The sequence below is a fragment of the Engystomops pustulosus genome, chromosome 1 (assembly GCF_040894005.1).
Source record: "Engystomops pustulosus chromosome 1, aEngPut4.maternal, whole genome shotgun sequence".
NCBI classification, from domain to species: domain Eukaryota; kingdom Metazoa; phylum Chordata; class Amphibia; order Anura; family Leptodactylidae; genus Engystomops; species Engystomops pustulosus.
Genome location: NC_092411.1, coordinates 204,654,954 through 204,670,257, shown reverse-complemented (window position 1 = coordinate 204,670,257; position 15,304 = coordinate 204,654,954). Strand labels below are relative to the sequence as shown.

Here is a 15,304-nt window from a genome sequence, read left to right as displayed (position 1 = left end):
CACTTCAGCCTTTGCTATGGATATGTGCGCCACTAAGCGCAGAACACAGCGGTCGCAAGTCTCACTACAAATTGCTCAGAATTGGCAAGTACATGCACTGCAGAAACTACAGCCACCAGCAGATCAACCAGAAATCAAATATATAGAACGCTACTGTAGGCTTCAAGAAGCTGTTTGTATTCTCCTATGGCTATTTTCTAGCCAAGTATCAAAGGAAGCACAGTACTATGCCAGATGAGATGACACTGAGTTATTGCCTAATAGAAATCCAACCCCTACTGAATTTTGCCACTTCAGCCTTTGCTATGGATATGTGCGCCACTAAGCGCAGAACACAGCGGTCGCAAGTCTCACTACAAATTGCTCAGAATTGGCAAGTACATGCACTGCAGAAACTACAGCCACCAGCAGATCAACCAGAAATCAAATATATAGAACGCTACTGTTGGCTTCAAGAAGCTGTTTGTATTCTCCTATGGCTATTTTCTAGCCAAGTATCAAAGGAAGCACAGTACTATGCCAGATGAGATGACACTGAGTTATTGCCTAATAGAAATCCAACCCCTACTGAATTTTCCCACTTCGGTCTTTGCTATGGATATGTGTGCCACTAAGAGCTAAACACAACGGTAGCAAGTCCCCCTGCTAATTCCTCACAAAATGGTAAAAGATGCAAATTAAAATAAAAAAAGTAGAACGTTATTGTAGCCCTAAGAAGGGCTGTTGGGTTCTTTGAGAATCACTCCTGCCTAACAGTAAGCTAATAGAACACCCTAACGCTTTCCCTGAGCAGCAGCAGCTCTCTCCCTAGCGGCATCCAGAGACAGAATGATCCGAGCAGCGCGGCCAGCGGCTAGTCTATCCCAGGGTCACCTGATCTGGCCAGCCAACCACTGCTATCGACGTGTAAGGGTACCACGTCATGCTGGGTGGAGTGCAGAGTCTCCTGGCTTGTGATTGGCTCTGTTTCTGGCCGCCAAAAAGCAAAACGGCGGGAGCTGCCATTTTCTCGAGCGGGCGAAGTATTCGTCCGAGTAACGAGCAGTTTCGAGTACCCTAATGCTCGACCGAGCATCAAGCTCGGACGAGCATGTTCGCTCATCTCTAAGGAGCATCCCTATCAATTTACGAAAGAAAAAGGAGACTTCCAAAATAGTTATCGGTTGTTTTATATCCAAAGAAGAACATGCCGAAACCCGGGATCGAACCAGGGACCTTTAGATCTTCAGTCTAACGCTCTCCCAACTGAGCTATTTCGGCCTGTGCTGCTAGTTGTGGAGGTCACTGTTTTGGGAATTTGAAGATGTTCCACATCATAGAAATGCAAAGACATTGTGAATACAATTACAAGAATAACAAAAATTTCCAAACCGGAAGTAAATTTTTTAAACGTGTTGTGTTGTATTTTTGTACATTTATATGGTGTGAAAAGATGCCGAGACCCGGGATCGAACCAGGGACCTTTAGATCTTCAGTCTAACGCTCTCCCAACTGAGCTATTTCGGCCTCCTCTAACAGTAAGCGTGGACACGTTTTAAAAAAAATGGAAAACACAACAACAGCATAGAAATCCAACTGCATTACAAACCAGAGTCCTCTCCAGCACAAGAAAATTTCCAATTACTTCACAGGAAGCTACATTTATTTAAATTAGTTGATAAGTATCAATATACCAGCAAGATAAAGCTTAACATTGAAGCAAGGACCTTTAGAGCTTCAGCGAGACCATGGCAAAACCTAGAGATGTGCCAGGTACTTCAAGATCTTCAGTGTAAAGCTCTGCATACTGAGCAAGGACCTGTAGAGCTTCAGCGAGACCATTGCAAAACCTAGAGATGTGCCAGATACTTCAAGATCTTCAGTGTAAAGCTCTTTACACTGAACTATTTTAGCTTCACGAGAGTGAAAAGATGATCTCCCTTTGAAGAATTTGAAGACATTCCATCGTGAACTAAATTTCACAAAGTTACAATACATTTAATATGAACCTTTCCAAAACCCAGAAACTAAACAGGGACCTTAAGCCTAATGCTCTGCCAACCAAGCCATTTGAGCCTCTGAGAAAACGTTTTGTTTTCAATTGAATTATGTTCTATATTTTTCTCAGGACATTTTGAACAATCTGGCAATTTTCAGGCAGCATGGAAATTCTAATAGACTAAGAAAAAACAAAACAAAACCGAAAGACTTTTTAAACTTTCATCAATCACATTGTTTTGGTTACCAAGCATATCCAATATTGGATTTCAAGTAGGGATGTTGAGATTTTCAGTGCATCAGTCCTTGCTGGTGGTTTTAAAGCCTACTGAAAACGTTTTGGGATGGATTTAGAAATGGGTACTTTTAATCATGTACTTTCCTGAATGAGGAGCATCCCTATCAATTTACGAAAGAAAAAGGAGACTTCCAAAATAGTTATCGGTTGTTTTATATCCAAAGAAGAACATGCCGAAACCCGGGATCGAACCAGGGACCTTTAGATCTTCAGTCTAACGCTCTCCCAACTGAGCTATTTCGGCCTGTGCTGCTAGTTGTGGAGGTCACTGTTTTGGGAATTTGAAGATGTTCCACATCATAGAAATGCAAAGACATTGTGAATACAATTACAAGAATAACAAAAATTTCCAAACCGGAAGTAAATTTTTTAAACGTGTTGTGTTGTATTTTTGTACATTTATATGGTGTGAAAAGATGCCGAGACCCGGGATCGAACCAGGGACCTTTAGATCTTCAGTCTAACGCTCTCCCAACTGAGCTATTTCGGCCTCCTCTAACAGTAAGCGTGGACACGTTTTAAAAAAAATGGAAAACACAACAACAGCATAGAAATCCAACTGCATTACAAACCAGAGTCCTCTCCAGCACAAGAAAATTTCCAATTACTTCACAGGAAGCTACATTTATTTAAATTAGTTGATAAGTATCAATATACCAGCAAGATAAAGCTTAACATTGAAGCAAGGACCTTTAGAGCTTCAGCGAGACCATGGCAAAACCTAGAGATGAGCCAGGTACTTCAAGATCTTCAGTGTAAAGCTCTGCATACTGAGCAAGGACCTGTAGAGCTTCAGCGAGACCATTGCAAAACCTAGAGATGTGCCAGATACTTCAAGATCTTCAGTGTAAAGCTCTTTACACTGAACTATTTTAGCTTCACGAGAGTGAAAAGATGATCTCCCTTTGAAGAATTTGAAGACATTCCATCGTGAACTAAATTTCACAAAGTTACAATACATTTAATATGAACCTTTCCAAAACCCAGAAACTAAACAGGGACCTTAAGCCTAATGCTCTGCCAACCAAGCCATTTGAGCCTCTGAGAAAACGTTTTGTTTTCAATTGAATTATGTTCTATATTTTTCTCAGGACATTTTGAACAATCTGGCAATATTCAGGCAGCATGGAAATTCTAATAGACTAAGAAAAAACAAAACAAAACCGAAAGACTTTTTAAACTTTCATCAATCACATTGTTTTGGTTACCAAGCATATCCAATATTGGATTTCAAGTAGGGATGTTGAGATTTTCAGTGCATCAGTCCTTGCTGGTGGTTTTAAAGCCTACTGAAAACGTTTTGGGGTGGATTTAGAAATGGGTACTTTTAATCATGTACTTTCCTGAATGAGGAGCATCCCTATCAATTTACGAAAGAAAAAGGAGACTTCCAAAATAGTTATCGGTTGTTTTATATCCAAAGAAGAACATGCCGAAACCCGGGATCGAACCAGGGACCTTTAGATCTTCAGTCTAACGCTCTCCCAACTGAGCTATTTCGGCCTGTGCTGCTAGTTGTGGAGGTCACTGTTTTGGGAATTTGAAGATGTTCCACATCATAGAAATGCAAAGACATTGTGAATACAATTACAAGAATAACAAAAATTTCCAAACCGGAAGTAAATTTTTTAAACGTGTTGTGTTGTATTTTTGTACATTTATATGGTGTGAAAAGATGCCGAGACCCGGGATCGAACCAGGGACCTTTAGATCTTCAGTCTAACGCTCTCCCAACTGAGCTATTTCGGCCTCCTCTAACAGTAAGCGTGGACACGTTTTAAAAAAAATGGAAAACACAACAACAGCATAGAAATCCAACTGCATTACAAACCAGAGTCCTCTCCAGCACAAGAAAATTTCCAATTACTTCACAGGAAGCTACATTTATTTAAATTAGTTGATAAGTATCAATATACCAGCAAGATAAAGCTTAACATTGAAGCAAGGACCTTTAGAGCTTCAGCGAGACCATGGCAAAACCTAGAGATGAGCCAGGTACTTCAAGATCTTCAGTGTAAAGCTCTGCATACTGAGCAAGGACCTGTAGAGCTTCAGCGAGACCATTGCAAAACCTAGAGATGTGCCAGATACTTCAAGATCTTCAGTGTAAAGCTCTTTACACTGAACTATTTTAGCTTCACGAGAGTGAAAAGATGATCTCCCTTTGAAGAATTTGAAGACATTCCATCGTGAACTAAATTTCACAAAGTTACAATACATTTAATATGAACCTTTCCAAAACCCAGAAACTAAACAGGGACCTTAAGCCTAATGCTCTGCCAACCAAGCCATTTGAGCCTCTGAGAAAACGTTTTGTTTTCAATTGAATTATGTTCTATATTTTTCTCAGGACATTTTGAACAATCTGGCAATTTTCAGGCAGCATGGAAATTCTAATAGACTAAGAAAAAACAAAACAAAACCGAAAGACTTTTTAAACTTTCATCAATCACATTGTTTTGGTTACCAAGCATATCCAATATTGGATTTCAAGTAGGGATGTTGAGATTTTCAGTGCATCAGTCCTTGCTGGTGGTTTTAAAGCCTACTGAAAACGTTTTGGGATGGATTTAGAAATGGGTACTTTTAATCATGTACTTTCCTGAATGAGGAGCATCCCTATCAATTTACGAAAGAAAAAGGAGACTTCCAAAATAGTTATCGGTTGTTTTATATCCAAAGAAGAACATGCCGAAACCCGGGATCGAACCAGGGACCTTTAGATCTTCAGTCTAACGCTCTCCCAACTGAGCTATTTCGGCCTGTGCTGCTAGTTGTGGAGGTCACTGTTTTGGGAATTTGAAGATGTTCCACATCATAGAAATGCAAAGACATTGTGAATACAATTACAAGAATAACAAAAATTTCCAAACCGGAAGTAAATTTTTTAAACGTGTTGTGTTGTATTTTTGTACATTTATATGGTGTGAAAAGATGCCGAGACCCGGGATCGAACCAGGGACCTTTAGATCTTCAGTCTAACGCTCTCCCAACTGAGCTATTTCGGCCTCCTCTAACAGTAAGCGTGGACACGTTTTAAAAAAAATGGAAAACACAACAACAGCATAGAAATCCAACTGCATTACAAACCAGAGTCCTCTCCAGCACAAGAAAATTTCCAATTACTTCACAGGAAGCTACATTTATTTAAATTAGTTGATAAGTATCAATATACCAGCAAGATAAAGCTTAACATTGAAGCAAGGACCTTTAGAGCTTCAGCGAGACCATGGCAAAACCTAGAGATGAGCCAGGTACTTCAAGATCTTCAGTGTAAAGCTCTGCATACTGAGCAAGGACCTGTAGAGCTTCAGCGAGACCATTGCAAAACCTAGAGATGTGCCAGATACTTCAAGATCTTCAGTGTAAAGCTCTTTACACTGAACTATTTTAGCTTCACGAGAGTGAAAAGATGATCTCCCTTTGAAGAATTTGAAGACATTCCATCGTGAACTAAATTTCACAAAGTTACAATACATTTAATATGAACCTTTCCAAAACCCAGAAACTAAACAGGGACCTTAAGCCTAATGCTCTGCCAACCAAGCCATTTGAGCCTCTGAGAAAACGTTTTGTTTTCAATTGAATTATGTTCTATATTTTTCTCAGGACATTTTGAACAATCTGGCAATTTTCAGGCAGCATGGAAATTCTAATAGACTAAGAAAAAACAAAACAAAACCGAAAGACTTTTTAAACTTTCATCAATCACATTGTTTTGGTTACGAAGCATATCCAATATTGGATTTCAAGTAGGGATGTTGAGATTTTCAGTGCATCAGTCCTTGCTGGTGGTTTTAAAGCCTACTGAAAACGTTTTGGGATGGATTTAGAAATGGGTACTTTTAATCATGTACTTTCCTGAATGAGGAGCATCCCTATCAATTTACGAAAGAAAAAGGAGACTTCCAAAATAGTTATCGGTTGTTTTATATCCAAAGAAGAACATGCCGAAACCCGGGATCGAACCAGGGACCTTTAGATCTTCAGTCTAACGCTCTCCCAACTGAGCTATTTCGGCCTGTGCTGCTAGTTGTGGAGGTCACTGTTTTGGGAATTTGAAGATGTTCCACATCATAGAAATGCAAAGACATTGTGAATACAATTAAAAGAATAACAAAAATTTCCAAACCGGAAGTAAATTTTTTAAATGTGTTGTGTTGTATTTTTGTACATTTATACGGTGTGAAAAGATGCCGAAACCCGGGATCGAACCAGGGACCTTTAGATCTTCAGTCTAACGCTCTCCCAACTGAGCTATTTCGGCCTCCTCTAACAGTAAGCGTGGACACTTTTTAAAAAAATTGAAGACACAAAAACAGCATAGAAATCCAACTGCATTACAAACCAGAGTCCTCTCCAGCACAAGAAAATTTCCAATTACTTCACAGGAAGCTACATTTCTTTAAATTAGTTGATAAGTATCAATATACTAGCAAGATAAAGCTTAACATTGAAGCAAGGACCTTTAGAGCTTCAGCGAGACCATGGCAAAACCTAGAGATGAGCCAGGTACTTCAAGATCTTCAGTGTAAAGCTCTGCATACTGAGCAAGGACCTGTAGAGCTTCAGCGAGACCATTGCAAAACCTAGAGATGTGCCAGATACTTCAAGATCTTCAGTGTAAAGCTCTTTACACTGAACTATTTTAGCTTCACGAGAGTGAAAAGATGATCTCCCTTTGAAGAATTTGAAGACATTCCATCGTGAACTAAATTTCACAAAGTTACAATACATTTAATATGAACCTTTCCAAAATCCAGAAACTAAACAGGGACCTTAAGCCTAATGCTCTGCCAACCAAGCCATTTGAGCCTCTGAGAAAACGTTTTGTTTTCAATTGAATTATGTTCTATATTTTTCTCAGGACATTTTGAACAATCTGGCAATTTTCAGGCAGCATGGAAATTCTAATAGACTAAGAAAAAACAAAACAAAACCGAAAGACTTTTTAAACTTTCATCAATCACATTGTTTTGGTTACCAAGCATATCCAATATTGGATTTCAAGTAGGGATGTTGAGATTTTCAGTGCATCAGTCCTTGCTGGTGGTTTTAAAGCCTACTGAAAACGTTTTGGGATGGATTTAGAAATGGGTACTTTTAATCATGTACTTTCCTGAATGAGGAGCATCCCTATCAATTTACGAAAGAAAAAGGAGACTTCCAAAATAGTTATCGGTTGTTTTATATCCAAAGAAGAACATGCCGAAACCCGGGATCGAACCAGGGACCTTTAGATCTTCAGTCTAACGCTCTCCCAACTGAGCTATTTCGGCCTGTGCTGCTAGTTGTGGAGGTCACTGTTTTGGGAATTTGAAGATGTTCCACACCATAGAAATGCAAAGACATTGTGAATACAATTAAAAGAATAACAAAAATTTCCAAACCGGAAGTAAATTTTTTAAATGTGTTGTGTTGTATTTTTGTACATTTATACGGTGTGAAAAGATTCCGAAACCCGGGATCGAACCAGGGACCTTTAGATCTTCAGTCTAACGCTCTCCCAACTGAGCTATTTCGGCCTCCTCTAACAGTAAGTGTGGACACTTTTTAAAAAAATTGAAGACACAACAACAGCATAGAAATCCAACTGCATTACAAACCAGAGTCCTCTCCAGCACAAGAAAATTTCCAATTACTTCACAGGAAGCTACATTTCTTTAAATTAGTTGATAAGTATCAATATACTAGCAAGATAAAGCTTAACATTGAAGCAAGGACCTTTAGAGCTTCAGCGAGACCATGGCAAAACCTAGAGATGAGCCAGGTACTTCAAGATCTTCAGTGTAAAGCTCTGCATACTGAGCAAGGACCTGTAGAGCTTCAGCGAGACCATTGCAAAACCTAGAGATGTGCCAGATACTTCAAGATCTTCAGTGTAAAGCTCTTTACACTGAACTATTTTAGCTTCACGAGAGTGAAAAGATGATCTCCCTTTGAAGAATTTGAAGACATTCCATCGTGAACTAAATTTCACAAAGTTACAATACATTTAATATGAACCTTTCCAAAATCCAGAAACTAAACAGGGACCTTAAGCCTAATGCTCTGCCAACCAAGCCATTTGAGCCTCTGAGAAAACGTTTTGTTTTCAATTGAATTATGTTCTATATTTTTCTCAGGACATTTTGAACAATCTGGCAATTTTCAGGCAGCATGGAAATTCTAATAGACTAAGAAAAAACAAAACAAAACCGAAAGACTTTTTAAACTTTCATCAATCACATTGTTTTGGTTACCAAGCATATCCAATATTGGATTTCAAGTAGGGATTTTGAGATTTTCAGTGCATCAGTCCTTGCTGGTGGTTTTAAAGCCTACTGAAAACGTTTTGGGATGGATTTAGAAATGGGTACTTTTAATCATGTACTTTCCTGAATGAGGAGCATCCCTATCAATTTACGAAAGAAAAAGGAGACTTATAAAATAGTTATCGGTTGTTTTATATCCAAAGAAGAACATGCCGAAACCCGGGATCGAACCAGGGACCTTTAGATCTTCAGTCTAACGCTCTCCCAACTGAGCTATTTCGGCCTGTGCTGCTAGTTGTGGAGGTCACTGTTTTGGGAATTTGAAGATGTTCCACACCATAGAAATGCAAAGACATTGTGAATACAATTAAAAGAATAACAAAAATTTCCAAACCGGAAGTAAATTTTTTAAATGTGTTGTGTTGTATTTTTGTACATTTATACGGTGTGAAAAGATTCCGAAACCCGGGATCGAACCAGGGACCTTTAGATCTTCAGTCTAACGCTCTCCCAACTGAGCTATTTCGGCCTCCTCTAACAGTAAGTGTGGACACTTTTTAAAAAAATTGAAGACACAACAACAGCATAGAAATCCAACTGCATTACAAACCAGAGTCCTCTCCAGCACAAGAAAATTTCCAATTACTTCACAGGAAGCTACATTTCTTTAAATTAGTTGATAAGTATCAATATACTAGCAAGATAAAGCTTAACATTGAAGCAAGGACCTTTAGAGCTTCAGCGAGACCATGGCAAAACCTAGAGATGAGCCAGGTACTTCAAGATCTTCAGTGTAAAGCTCTGCATACTGAGCAAGGACCTGTAGAGCTTCAGCGAGACCATTGCAAAACCTAGAGATGTGCCAGATACTTCAAGATCTTCAGTGTAAAGCTCTTTACACTGAACTATTTTAGCTTCACGAGAGTGAAAAGATGATCTCCCTTTGAAGAATTTGAAGACATTCCATCGTGAACTAAATTTCACAAAGTTACAATACATTTAATATGAACCTTTCCAAAACCCAGAAACTAAACAGGGACCTTAAGCCTAATGCTCTGCCAACCAAGCCATTTGAGCCTCTGAGAAAACGTTTTGTTTTCAATTGAATTATGTTCTATATTTTTCTCAGGACATTTTGAACAATCTGGCAATTTTCAGGCAGCATGGAAATTCTAATAGACTAAGAAAAAACAAAACAAAACCGAAAGACTTTTTAAACTTTCATCAATCACATTGTTTTGGTTACCAAGCATATCCAATATTGGATTTCAAGTAGGGATGTTGAGATTTTCAGTGCATCAGTCCTTGCTGGTGGTTTTAAAGCCTACTGAAAACGTTTTGGGATGGATTTAGAAATGGGTACTTTTAATCATGTACTTTCCTGAATGAGGAGCATCCCTATCAATTTACGAAAGAAAAAGGAGACTTCCAAAATAGTTATCGGTTGTTTTATATCCAAAGAAGAACATGCCGAAACCCGGGATCGAACCAGGGACCTTTAGATCTTCAGTCTAACGCTCTCCCAACTGAGCTATTTCGGCCTGTGCTGCTAGTTGTGGAGGTCACTGTTTTGGGAATTTGAAGATGTTCCACACCATAGAAATGCAAAGACATTGTGAATACAATTAAAAGAATAACAAAAATTTCCAAACCGGAAGTAAATTTTTTAAATGTGTTGTGTTGTATTTTTGTACATTTATACGGTGTGAAAAGATTCCGAAACCCGGGATCGAACCAGGGACCTTTAGATCTTCAGTCTAATGCTCTCCCAACTGAGCTATTTCGGCCTCCTCTAACAGTAAGTGTGGACACTTTTTAAAAAAATTGAAGACACAACAACAGCATAGAAATCCAACTGCATTACAAACCAGAGTCCTCTCCAGCACAAGAAAATTTCCAATTACTTCACAGGAAGCTACATTTCTTTAAATTAGTTGATAAGTATCAATATACTAGCAAGATAAAGCTTAACATTGAAGCAAGGACCTTTAGAGCTTCAGCGAGACCATGGCAAAACCTAGAGATGAGCCAGGTACTTCAAGATCTTCAGTGTAAAGCTCTGCATACTGAGCAAGGACCTGTAGAGCTTCAGCGAGACCATTGCAAAACCTAGAGATGTGCCAGATACTTCAAGATCTTCAGTGTAAAGCTCTTTACACTGAACTATTTTAGCTTCACGAGAGTGAAAAGATGATCTCCCTTTGAAGAATTTGAAGACATTCCATCGTGAACTAAATTTCACAAAGTTACAATACATTTAATATGAACCTTTCCAAAACCCAGAAACTAAACAGGGACCTTAAGCCTAATGCTCTGCCAACCAAGCCATTTGAGCCTCTGAGAAAACGTTTTGTTTTCAATTGAATTATGTTCTATATTTTTCTCAGGACATTTTGAACAATCTGGCAATTTTCAGGCAGCATGGAAATTCTAATAGACTAAGAAAAAACAAAACAAAACCGAAAGACTTTTTAAACTTTCATCAATCACATTGTTTTGGTTACCAAGCATATCCAATATTGGATTTCAAGTAGGGATGTTGAGATTTTCAGTGCATCAGTCCTTGCTGGTGGTTTTAAAGCCTACTGAAAACGTTTTGGGATGGATTTAGAAATGGGTACTTTTAATCATGTACTTTCCTGAATGAGGAGCATCCCTATCAATTTACGAAAGAAAAAGGAGACTTCCAAAATAGTTATCGGTTGTTTTATATCCAAAGAAGAACATGCCGAAACCCGGGATCGAACCAGGGACCTTTAGATCTTCAGTCTAACGCTCTCCCAACTGAGCTATTTCGGCCTGTGCTGCTAGTTGTGGAGGTCACTGTTTTGGGAATTTGAAGATGTTCCACACCATAGAAATGCAAAGACATTGTGAATACAATTAAAAGAATAACAAAAATTTCCAAACCGGAAGTAAATTTTTTAAATGTGTTGTGTTGTATTTTTGTACATTTATACGGTGTGAAAAGATTCCGAAACCCGGGATCGAACCAGGGACCTTTAGATCTTCAGTCTAACGCTCTCCCAACTGAGCTATTTCGGCCTCCTCTAACAGTAAGCGTGGACACTTTTTAAAAAAATTGAAGACACAAAAACAGCATAGAAATCCAACTGCATTACAAACCAGAGTCCTCTCCAGCACAAGAAAATTTCCAATTACTTCACAGGAAGCTACATTTCTTTAAATTAGTTGATAAGTATCAATATACTAGCAAGATAAAGCTTAACATTGAAGCAAGGACCTTTAGAGCTTCAGCGAGACCATGGCAAAACCTAGAGATGAGCCAGGTACTTCAAGATCTTCAGTGTAAAGCTCTGCATACTGAGCAAGGACCTGTAGAGCTTCAGCGAGACCATTGCAAAACCTAGAGATGTGCCAGATACTTCAAGATCTTCAGTGTAAAGCTCTTTACACTGAACTATTTTAGCTTCACGAGAGTGAAAAGATGATCTCCCTTTGAAGAATTTGAAGACATTCCATCGTGAACTAAATTTCACAAAGTTACAATACATTTAATATGAACCTTTCCAAAACCCAGAAACTAAACAGGGACCTTAAGCCTAATGCTCTGCCAACCAAGCCATTTGAGCCTCTGAGAAAACGTTTTGTTTTCAATTGAATTATGTTCTATATTTTTCTCAGGACATTTTGAACAATCTGGCAATTTTCAGGCAGCATGGAAATTCTAATAGACTAAGAAAAAACAAAACAAAACCGAAAGACTTTTTAAACTTTCATCAATCACATTGTTTTGGTTACCAAGCATATCCAATATTGGATTTCAAGTAGGGATGTTGAGATTTTCAGTGCATCAGTTCTTGCTGGTGGTTTTAAAGCCTACTGAAAACATTTTGGGATGGATTTAGAAATGGGTACTTTTAATCATGTACTTTCCTGAATGAGGAGCATCCCTATCAATTTACGAAAGAAAAAGGAGACTTCCAAAATAGTTATCGGTTGTTTTATATCCAAAGAAGAACATGCCGAAACCCGGGATCGAACCAGGGACCTTTAGATCTTCAGTCTAACGCTCTCCCAACTGAGCTATTTCGGCCTGTGCTGCTAGTTGTGGAGGTCACTGTTTTGGGAATTTGAAGATGTTCCACATCATAGAAATGCAAAGACATTGTGAATACAATTACAAGAATAACAAAAATTTCCAAACCGGAAGTAAATTTTTTAAACGTGTTGTGTTGTATTTTTGTACATTTATATGGTGTGAAAAGATGCCGAAACCCGGGATCGAACCAGGGACCTTTAGATCTTCAGTCTAACGGTCTCCCAACTGAGCTATTTCTGCCTCCTCTTACAGTAAGCGGGGACACTCTTTTAAAAAATTGAAGACACAACAACAGCATAGAAATCCAACTGCATTACAAACCAGAGTCCTCTCCAGCACAAGAAAATTTCCAATTACTTCACAGGAAGCTACATTAATTTAAATTAGTTGATAAGTATCAATATACTAGCAAGATAAAGCTTAACATTGAAGCAAGGACCTTTAGAGCTTCAGCGAGACCATGGCAAAACCTAGAGATGAGCCAGGTACTTCAAGATCTTCAGTGTAAAGCTCTGCATACTGAGCAAGGACCTGTAGAGCTTCAGCGAGACCATTGCAAAACCTAGAGATGTGCCAGATACTTCAAGATCTTCAGTGTAAAGCTCTTTACACTGAACTATTTTAGCTTCACGAGAGTGAAAAGATGATCTCCCTTTGAAGAATTTGAAGACATTCCATCGTGAACTAAATTTCACAAAGTTACAATACATTTAATATGAACCTTTCCAAAACCCAGAAACTAAACAGGGACCTTAAGCCTAATGCTCTGCCAACCAAGCCATTTGAGCCTCTGAGAAAACGTTTTGTTTTCAATTGAATTATGTTCTATATTTTTCTCAGGACATTTTGAACAATCTCGCAATTTTCAGGCAGCATGGAAATTCTAATAGACTAAGAAAAAACAAAACAAAACCGAAAGACTTTTTAAACTTTCATCAATCACATTGTTTTGGTTACCAAGCATATCCAATATTGGATTTCAAGTAGGGATGTTGAGATTTTCAGTGCATCAGTCCTTGCTGGTGGTTTTAAAGCCTACTGAAAACGTTTTGGGATGGATTTAGAAATGGGTACTTTTAATCATGTACTTTCCTGAATGAGGAGCATCCCTATCAATTTACGAAAGAAAAAGGAGACTTCCAAAATAGTTATCGGTTGTTTTATATCCAAAGAAGAACATGCCGAAACCCGGGATCGAACCAGGGACCTTTAGATCTTCAGTCTAACGCTCTCCCAACTGAGCTATTTCGGCCTGTGCTGCTAGTTGTGGAGGTCACTGTTTTGGGAATTTGAAGATGTTCCACACCATAGAAATGCAAAGACATTGTGAATAAAATTTTTAAGAATAACAAAAATTTCCAAACCGGAAGTAAATTTTTTAAATGTGTTGTGTTGTATTTTTGTACATTTATACGGTGTGAAAAGATGCCGAAACGCTGGATCGAACCAGGGACCTTTAGATCTTCAGTCTAACGCTCTCCCAACTGAGCTATTTCGGCCTCCTCTAACAGTAAGCGTGGACACTTTTTAAAAAAATTGAAGACACAAAAACAGCATAGAAATCCAACTGCATTACAAACCAGAGTCCTCTCCAGCACAAGAAAATTTCCAATTACTTCACAGGAAGCTACATTTCTTTAAATTAGTTGATAAGTATCAATATACTAGCAAGATAAAGCTTAACATTGAAGCAAGGACCTTTAGAGCTTCAGCGAGACCATGGCAAAACCTAGAGATGAGCCAGGTACTTCAAGATCTTCAGTGTAAAGCTCTGCATACTGAGCAAGGACCTGTAGAGCTTCAGCGAGACCATTGCAAAACCTAGAGATGTGCCAGATACTTCAAGATCTTCAGTGTAAAGCTCTTTACACTGAACTATTTTAGCTTCACGAGAGTGAAAAGATGATCTCCCTTTGAAGAATTTGAAGACATTCCATCGTGAACTAAATTTCACAAAGTTACAATACATTTAATATGAACCTTTCCAAAACCCAGAAACTAAACAGGGACCTTAAGCCTAATGCTCTGCCAACCAAGCCATTTGAGCCTCTGAGAAAACGTTTTGTTTTCAATTGAATTATGTTCTATATTTTTCTCAGGACATTTTGAACAATCTGGCAATTTTCAGGCAGCATGGAAATTCTAATAGACTAAGAAAAAACAAAACAAAACCGAAAGACTTTTTAAACTTTCATCAATCACATTGTTTTGGTTACCAAGCATATCCAATATTGGATTTCAAGTAGGGATGTTGAGATTTTCAGTGCATCAGTCCTTGCTGGTGGTTTTAAAGCCTACTGAAAACGTTTTGGGATGGATTTAGAAATGGGTACTTTTAATCATGTACTTTCCTGAATGAGGAGCATCCCTATCAATTTACGAAAGAAAAAGGAGACTTCCAAAATAGTTATCGGTTGTTTTATATCCAAAGAAGAACATGCCGAAACCCGGGATCGAACCAGGGACCTTTAGATCTTCAGTCTAACGCTCTCCCAACTGAGCTATTTCGGCCTGTGCTGCTAGTTGTGGAGGTCACTGTTTTGGGAATTTGAAGATGTTCCACATCATAGAAATGCAAAGACATTGTGAATACAATTACAAGAATAACAAAAATTTCCAAACCGGAAGTAAATTTTTTAAACGTGTTGTGTTGTATTTTTGTACATTTATATGGTGTGAAAAGATGCCGAGACCCAGGATCGAACCAGGGAC

General features: G+C 38.4%; 13 non-coding genes across 13 annotated transcripts; all 13 read right to left on the bottom strand.

The window, feature by feature from the left end:
* Nucleotides 1-1,187: 1,187 nt before the first annotated feature.
* TRNAF-GAA (transfer RNA phenylalanine (anticodon GAA)) lies at nucleotides 1,188-1,260 on the bottom strand. Its single transcript has one exon. It is a non-coding gene; the product is annotated as a tRNA-Phe (tRNA).
* A 1,186-nt stretch (nucleotides 1,261-2,446) lies between these two features.
* TRNAF-GAA (transfer RNA phenylalanine (anticodon GAA)) lies at nucleotides 2,447-2,519 on the bottom strand. The gene has a single exon. It is a non-coding gene; the product is annotated as a tRNA-Phe (tRNA).
* Nucleotides 2,520-3,705: 1,186 nt separating this feature from the next.
* Nucleotides 3,706-3,778, bottom strand: TRNAF-GAA (transfer RNA phenylalanine (anticodon GAA)). The gene has a single exon. It is a non-coding gene; the product is annotated as a tRNA-Phe (tRNA).
* A 1,186-nt stretch (nucleotides 3,779-4,964) lies between these two features.
* TRNAF-GAA (transfer RNA phenylalanine (anticodon GAA)) lies at nucleotides 4,965-5,037 on the bottom strand. The gene has a single exon. It is a non-coding gene; the product is annotated as a tRNA-Phe (tRNA).
* Nucleotides 5,038-6,223: 1,186 nt separating this feature from the next.
* Nucleotides 6,224-6,296, bottom strand: TRNAF-GAA (transfer RNA phenylalanine (anticodon GAA)). Its single transcript has one exon. It is a non-coding gene; the product is annotated as a tRNA-Phe (tRNA).
* A 173-nt stretch (nucleotides 6,297-6,469) lies between these two features.
* Nucleotides 6,470-6,542, bottom strand: TRNAF-GAA (transfer RNA phenylalanine (anticodon GAA)). The gene has a single exon. It is a non-coding gene; the product is annotated as a tRNA-Phe (tRNA).
* A 939-nt stretch (nucleotides 6,543-7,481) lies between these two features.
* Nucleotides 7,482-7,554, bottom strand: TRNAF-GAA (transfer RNA phenylalanine (anticodon GAA)). Its single transcript has one exon. It is a non-coding gene; the product is annotated as a tRNA-Phe (tRNA).
* A 1,185-nt stretch (nucleotides 7,555-8,739) lies between these two features.
* TRNAF-GAA (transfer RNA phenylalanine (anticodon GAA)) lies at nucleotides 8,740-8,812 on the bottom strand. Its single transcript has one exon. It is a non-coding gene; the product is annotated as a tRNA-Phe (tRNA).
* Nucleotides 8,813-9,997: 1,185 nt separating this feature from the next.
* On the bottom strand, nucleotides 9,998-10,070 carry TRNAF-GAA (transfer RNA phenylalanine (anticodon GAA)). The gene has a single exon. It is a non-coding gene; the product is annotated as a tRNA-Phe (tRNA).
* A 1,185-nt stretch (nucleotides 10,071-11,255) lies between these two features.
* TRNAF-GAA (transfer RNA phenylalanine (anticodon GAA)) lies at nucleotides 11,256-11,328 on the bottom strand. Its single transcript has one exon. It is a non-coding gene; the product is annotated as a tRNA-Phe (tRNA).
* A 1,185-nt stretch (nucleotides 11,329-12,513) lies between these two features.
* On the bottom strand, nucleotides 12,514-12,586 carry TRNAF-GAA (transfer RNA phenylalanine (anticodon GAA)). The gene has a single exon. It is a non-coding gene; the product is annotated as a tRNA-Phe (tRNA).
* Nucleotides 12,587-13,771: 1,185 nt separating this feature from the next.
* TRNAF-GAA (transfer RNA phenylalanine (anticodon GAA)) lies at nucleotides 13,772-13,844 on the bottom strand. The gene has a single exon. It is a non-coding gene; the product is annotated as a tRNA-Phe (tRNA).
* Nucleotides 13,845-15,030: 1,186 nt separating this feature from the next.
* TRNAF-GAA (transfer RNA phenylalanine (anticodon GAA)) lies at nucleotides 15,031-15,103 on the bottom strand. The gene has a single exon. It is a non-coding gene; the product is annotated as a tRNA-Phe (tRNA).
* Between the last annotated feature and the right edge of the window lie 201 nt (nucleotides 15,104-15,304).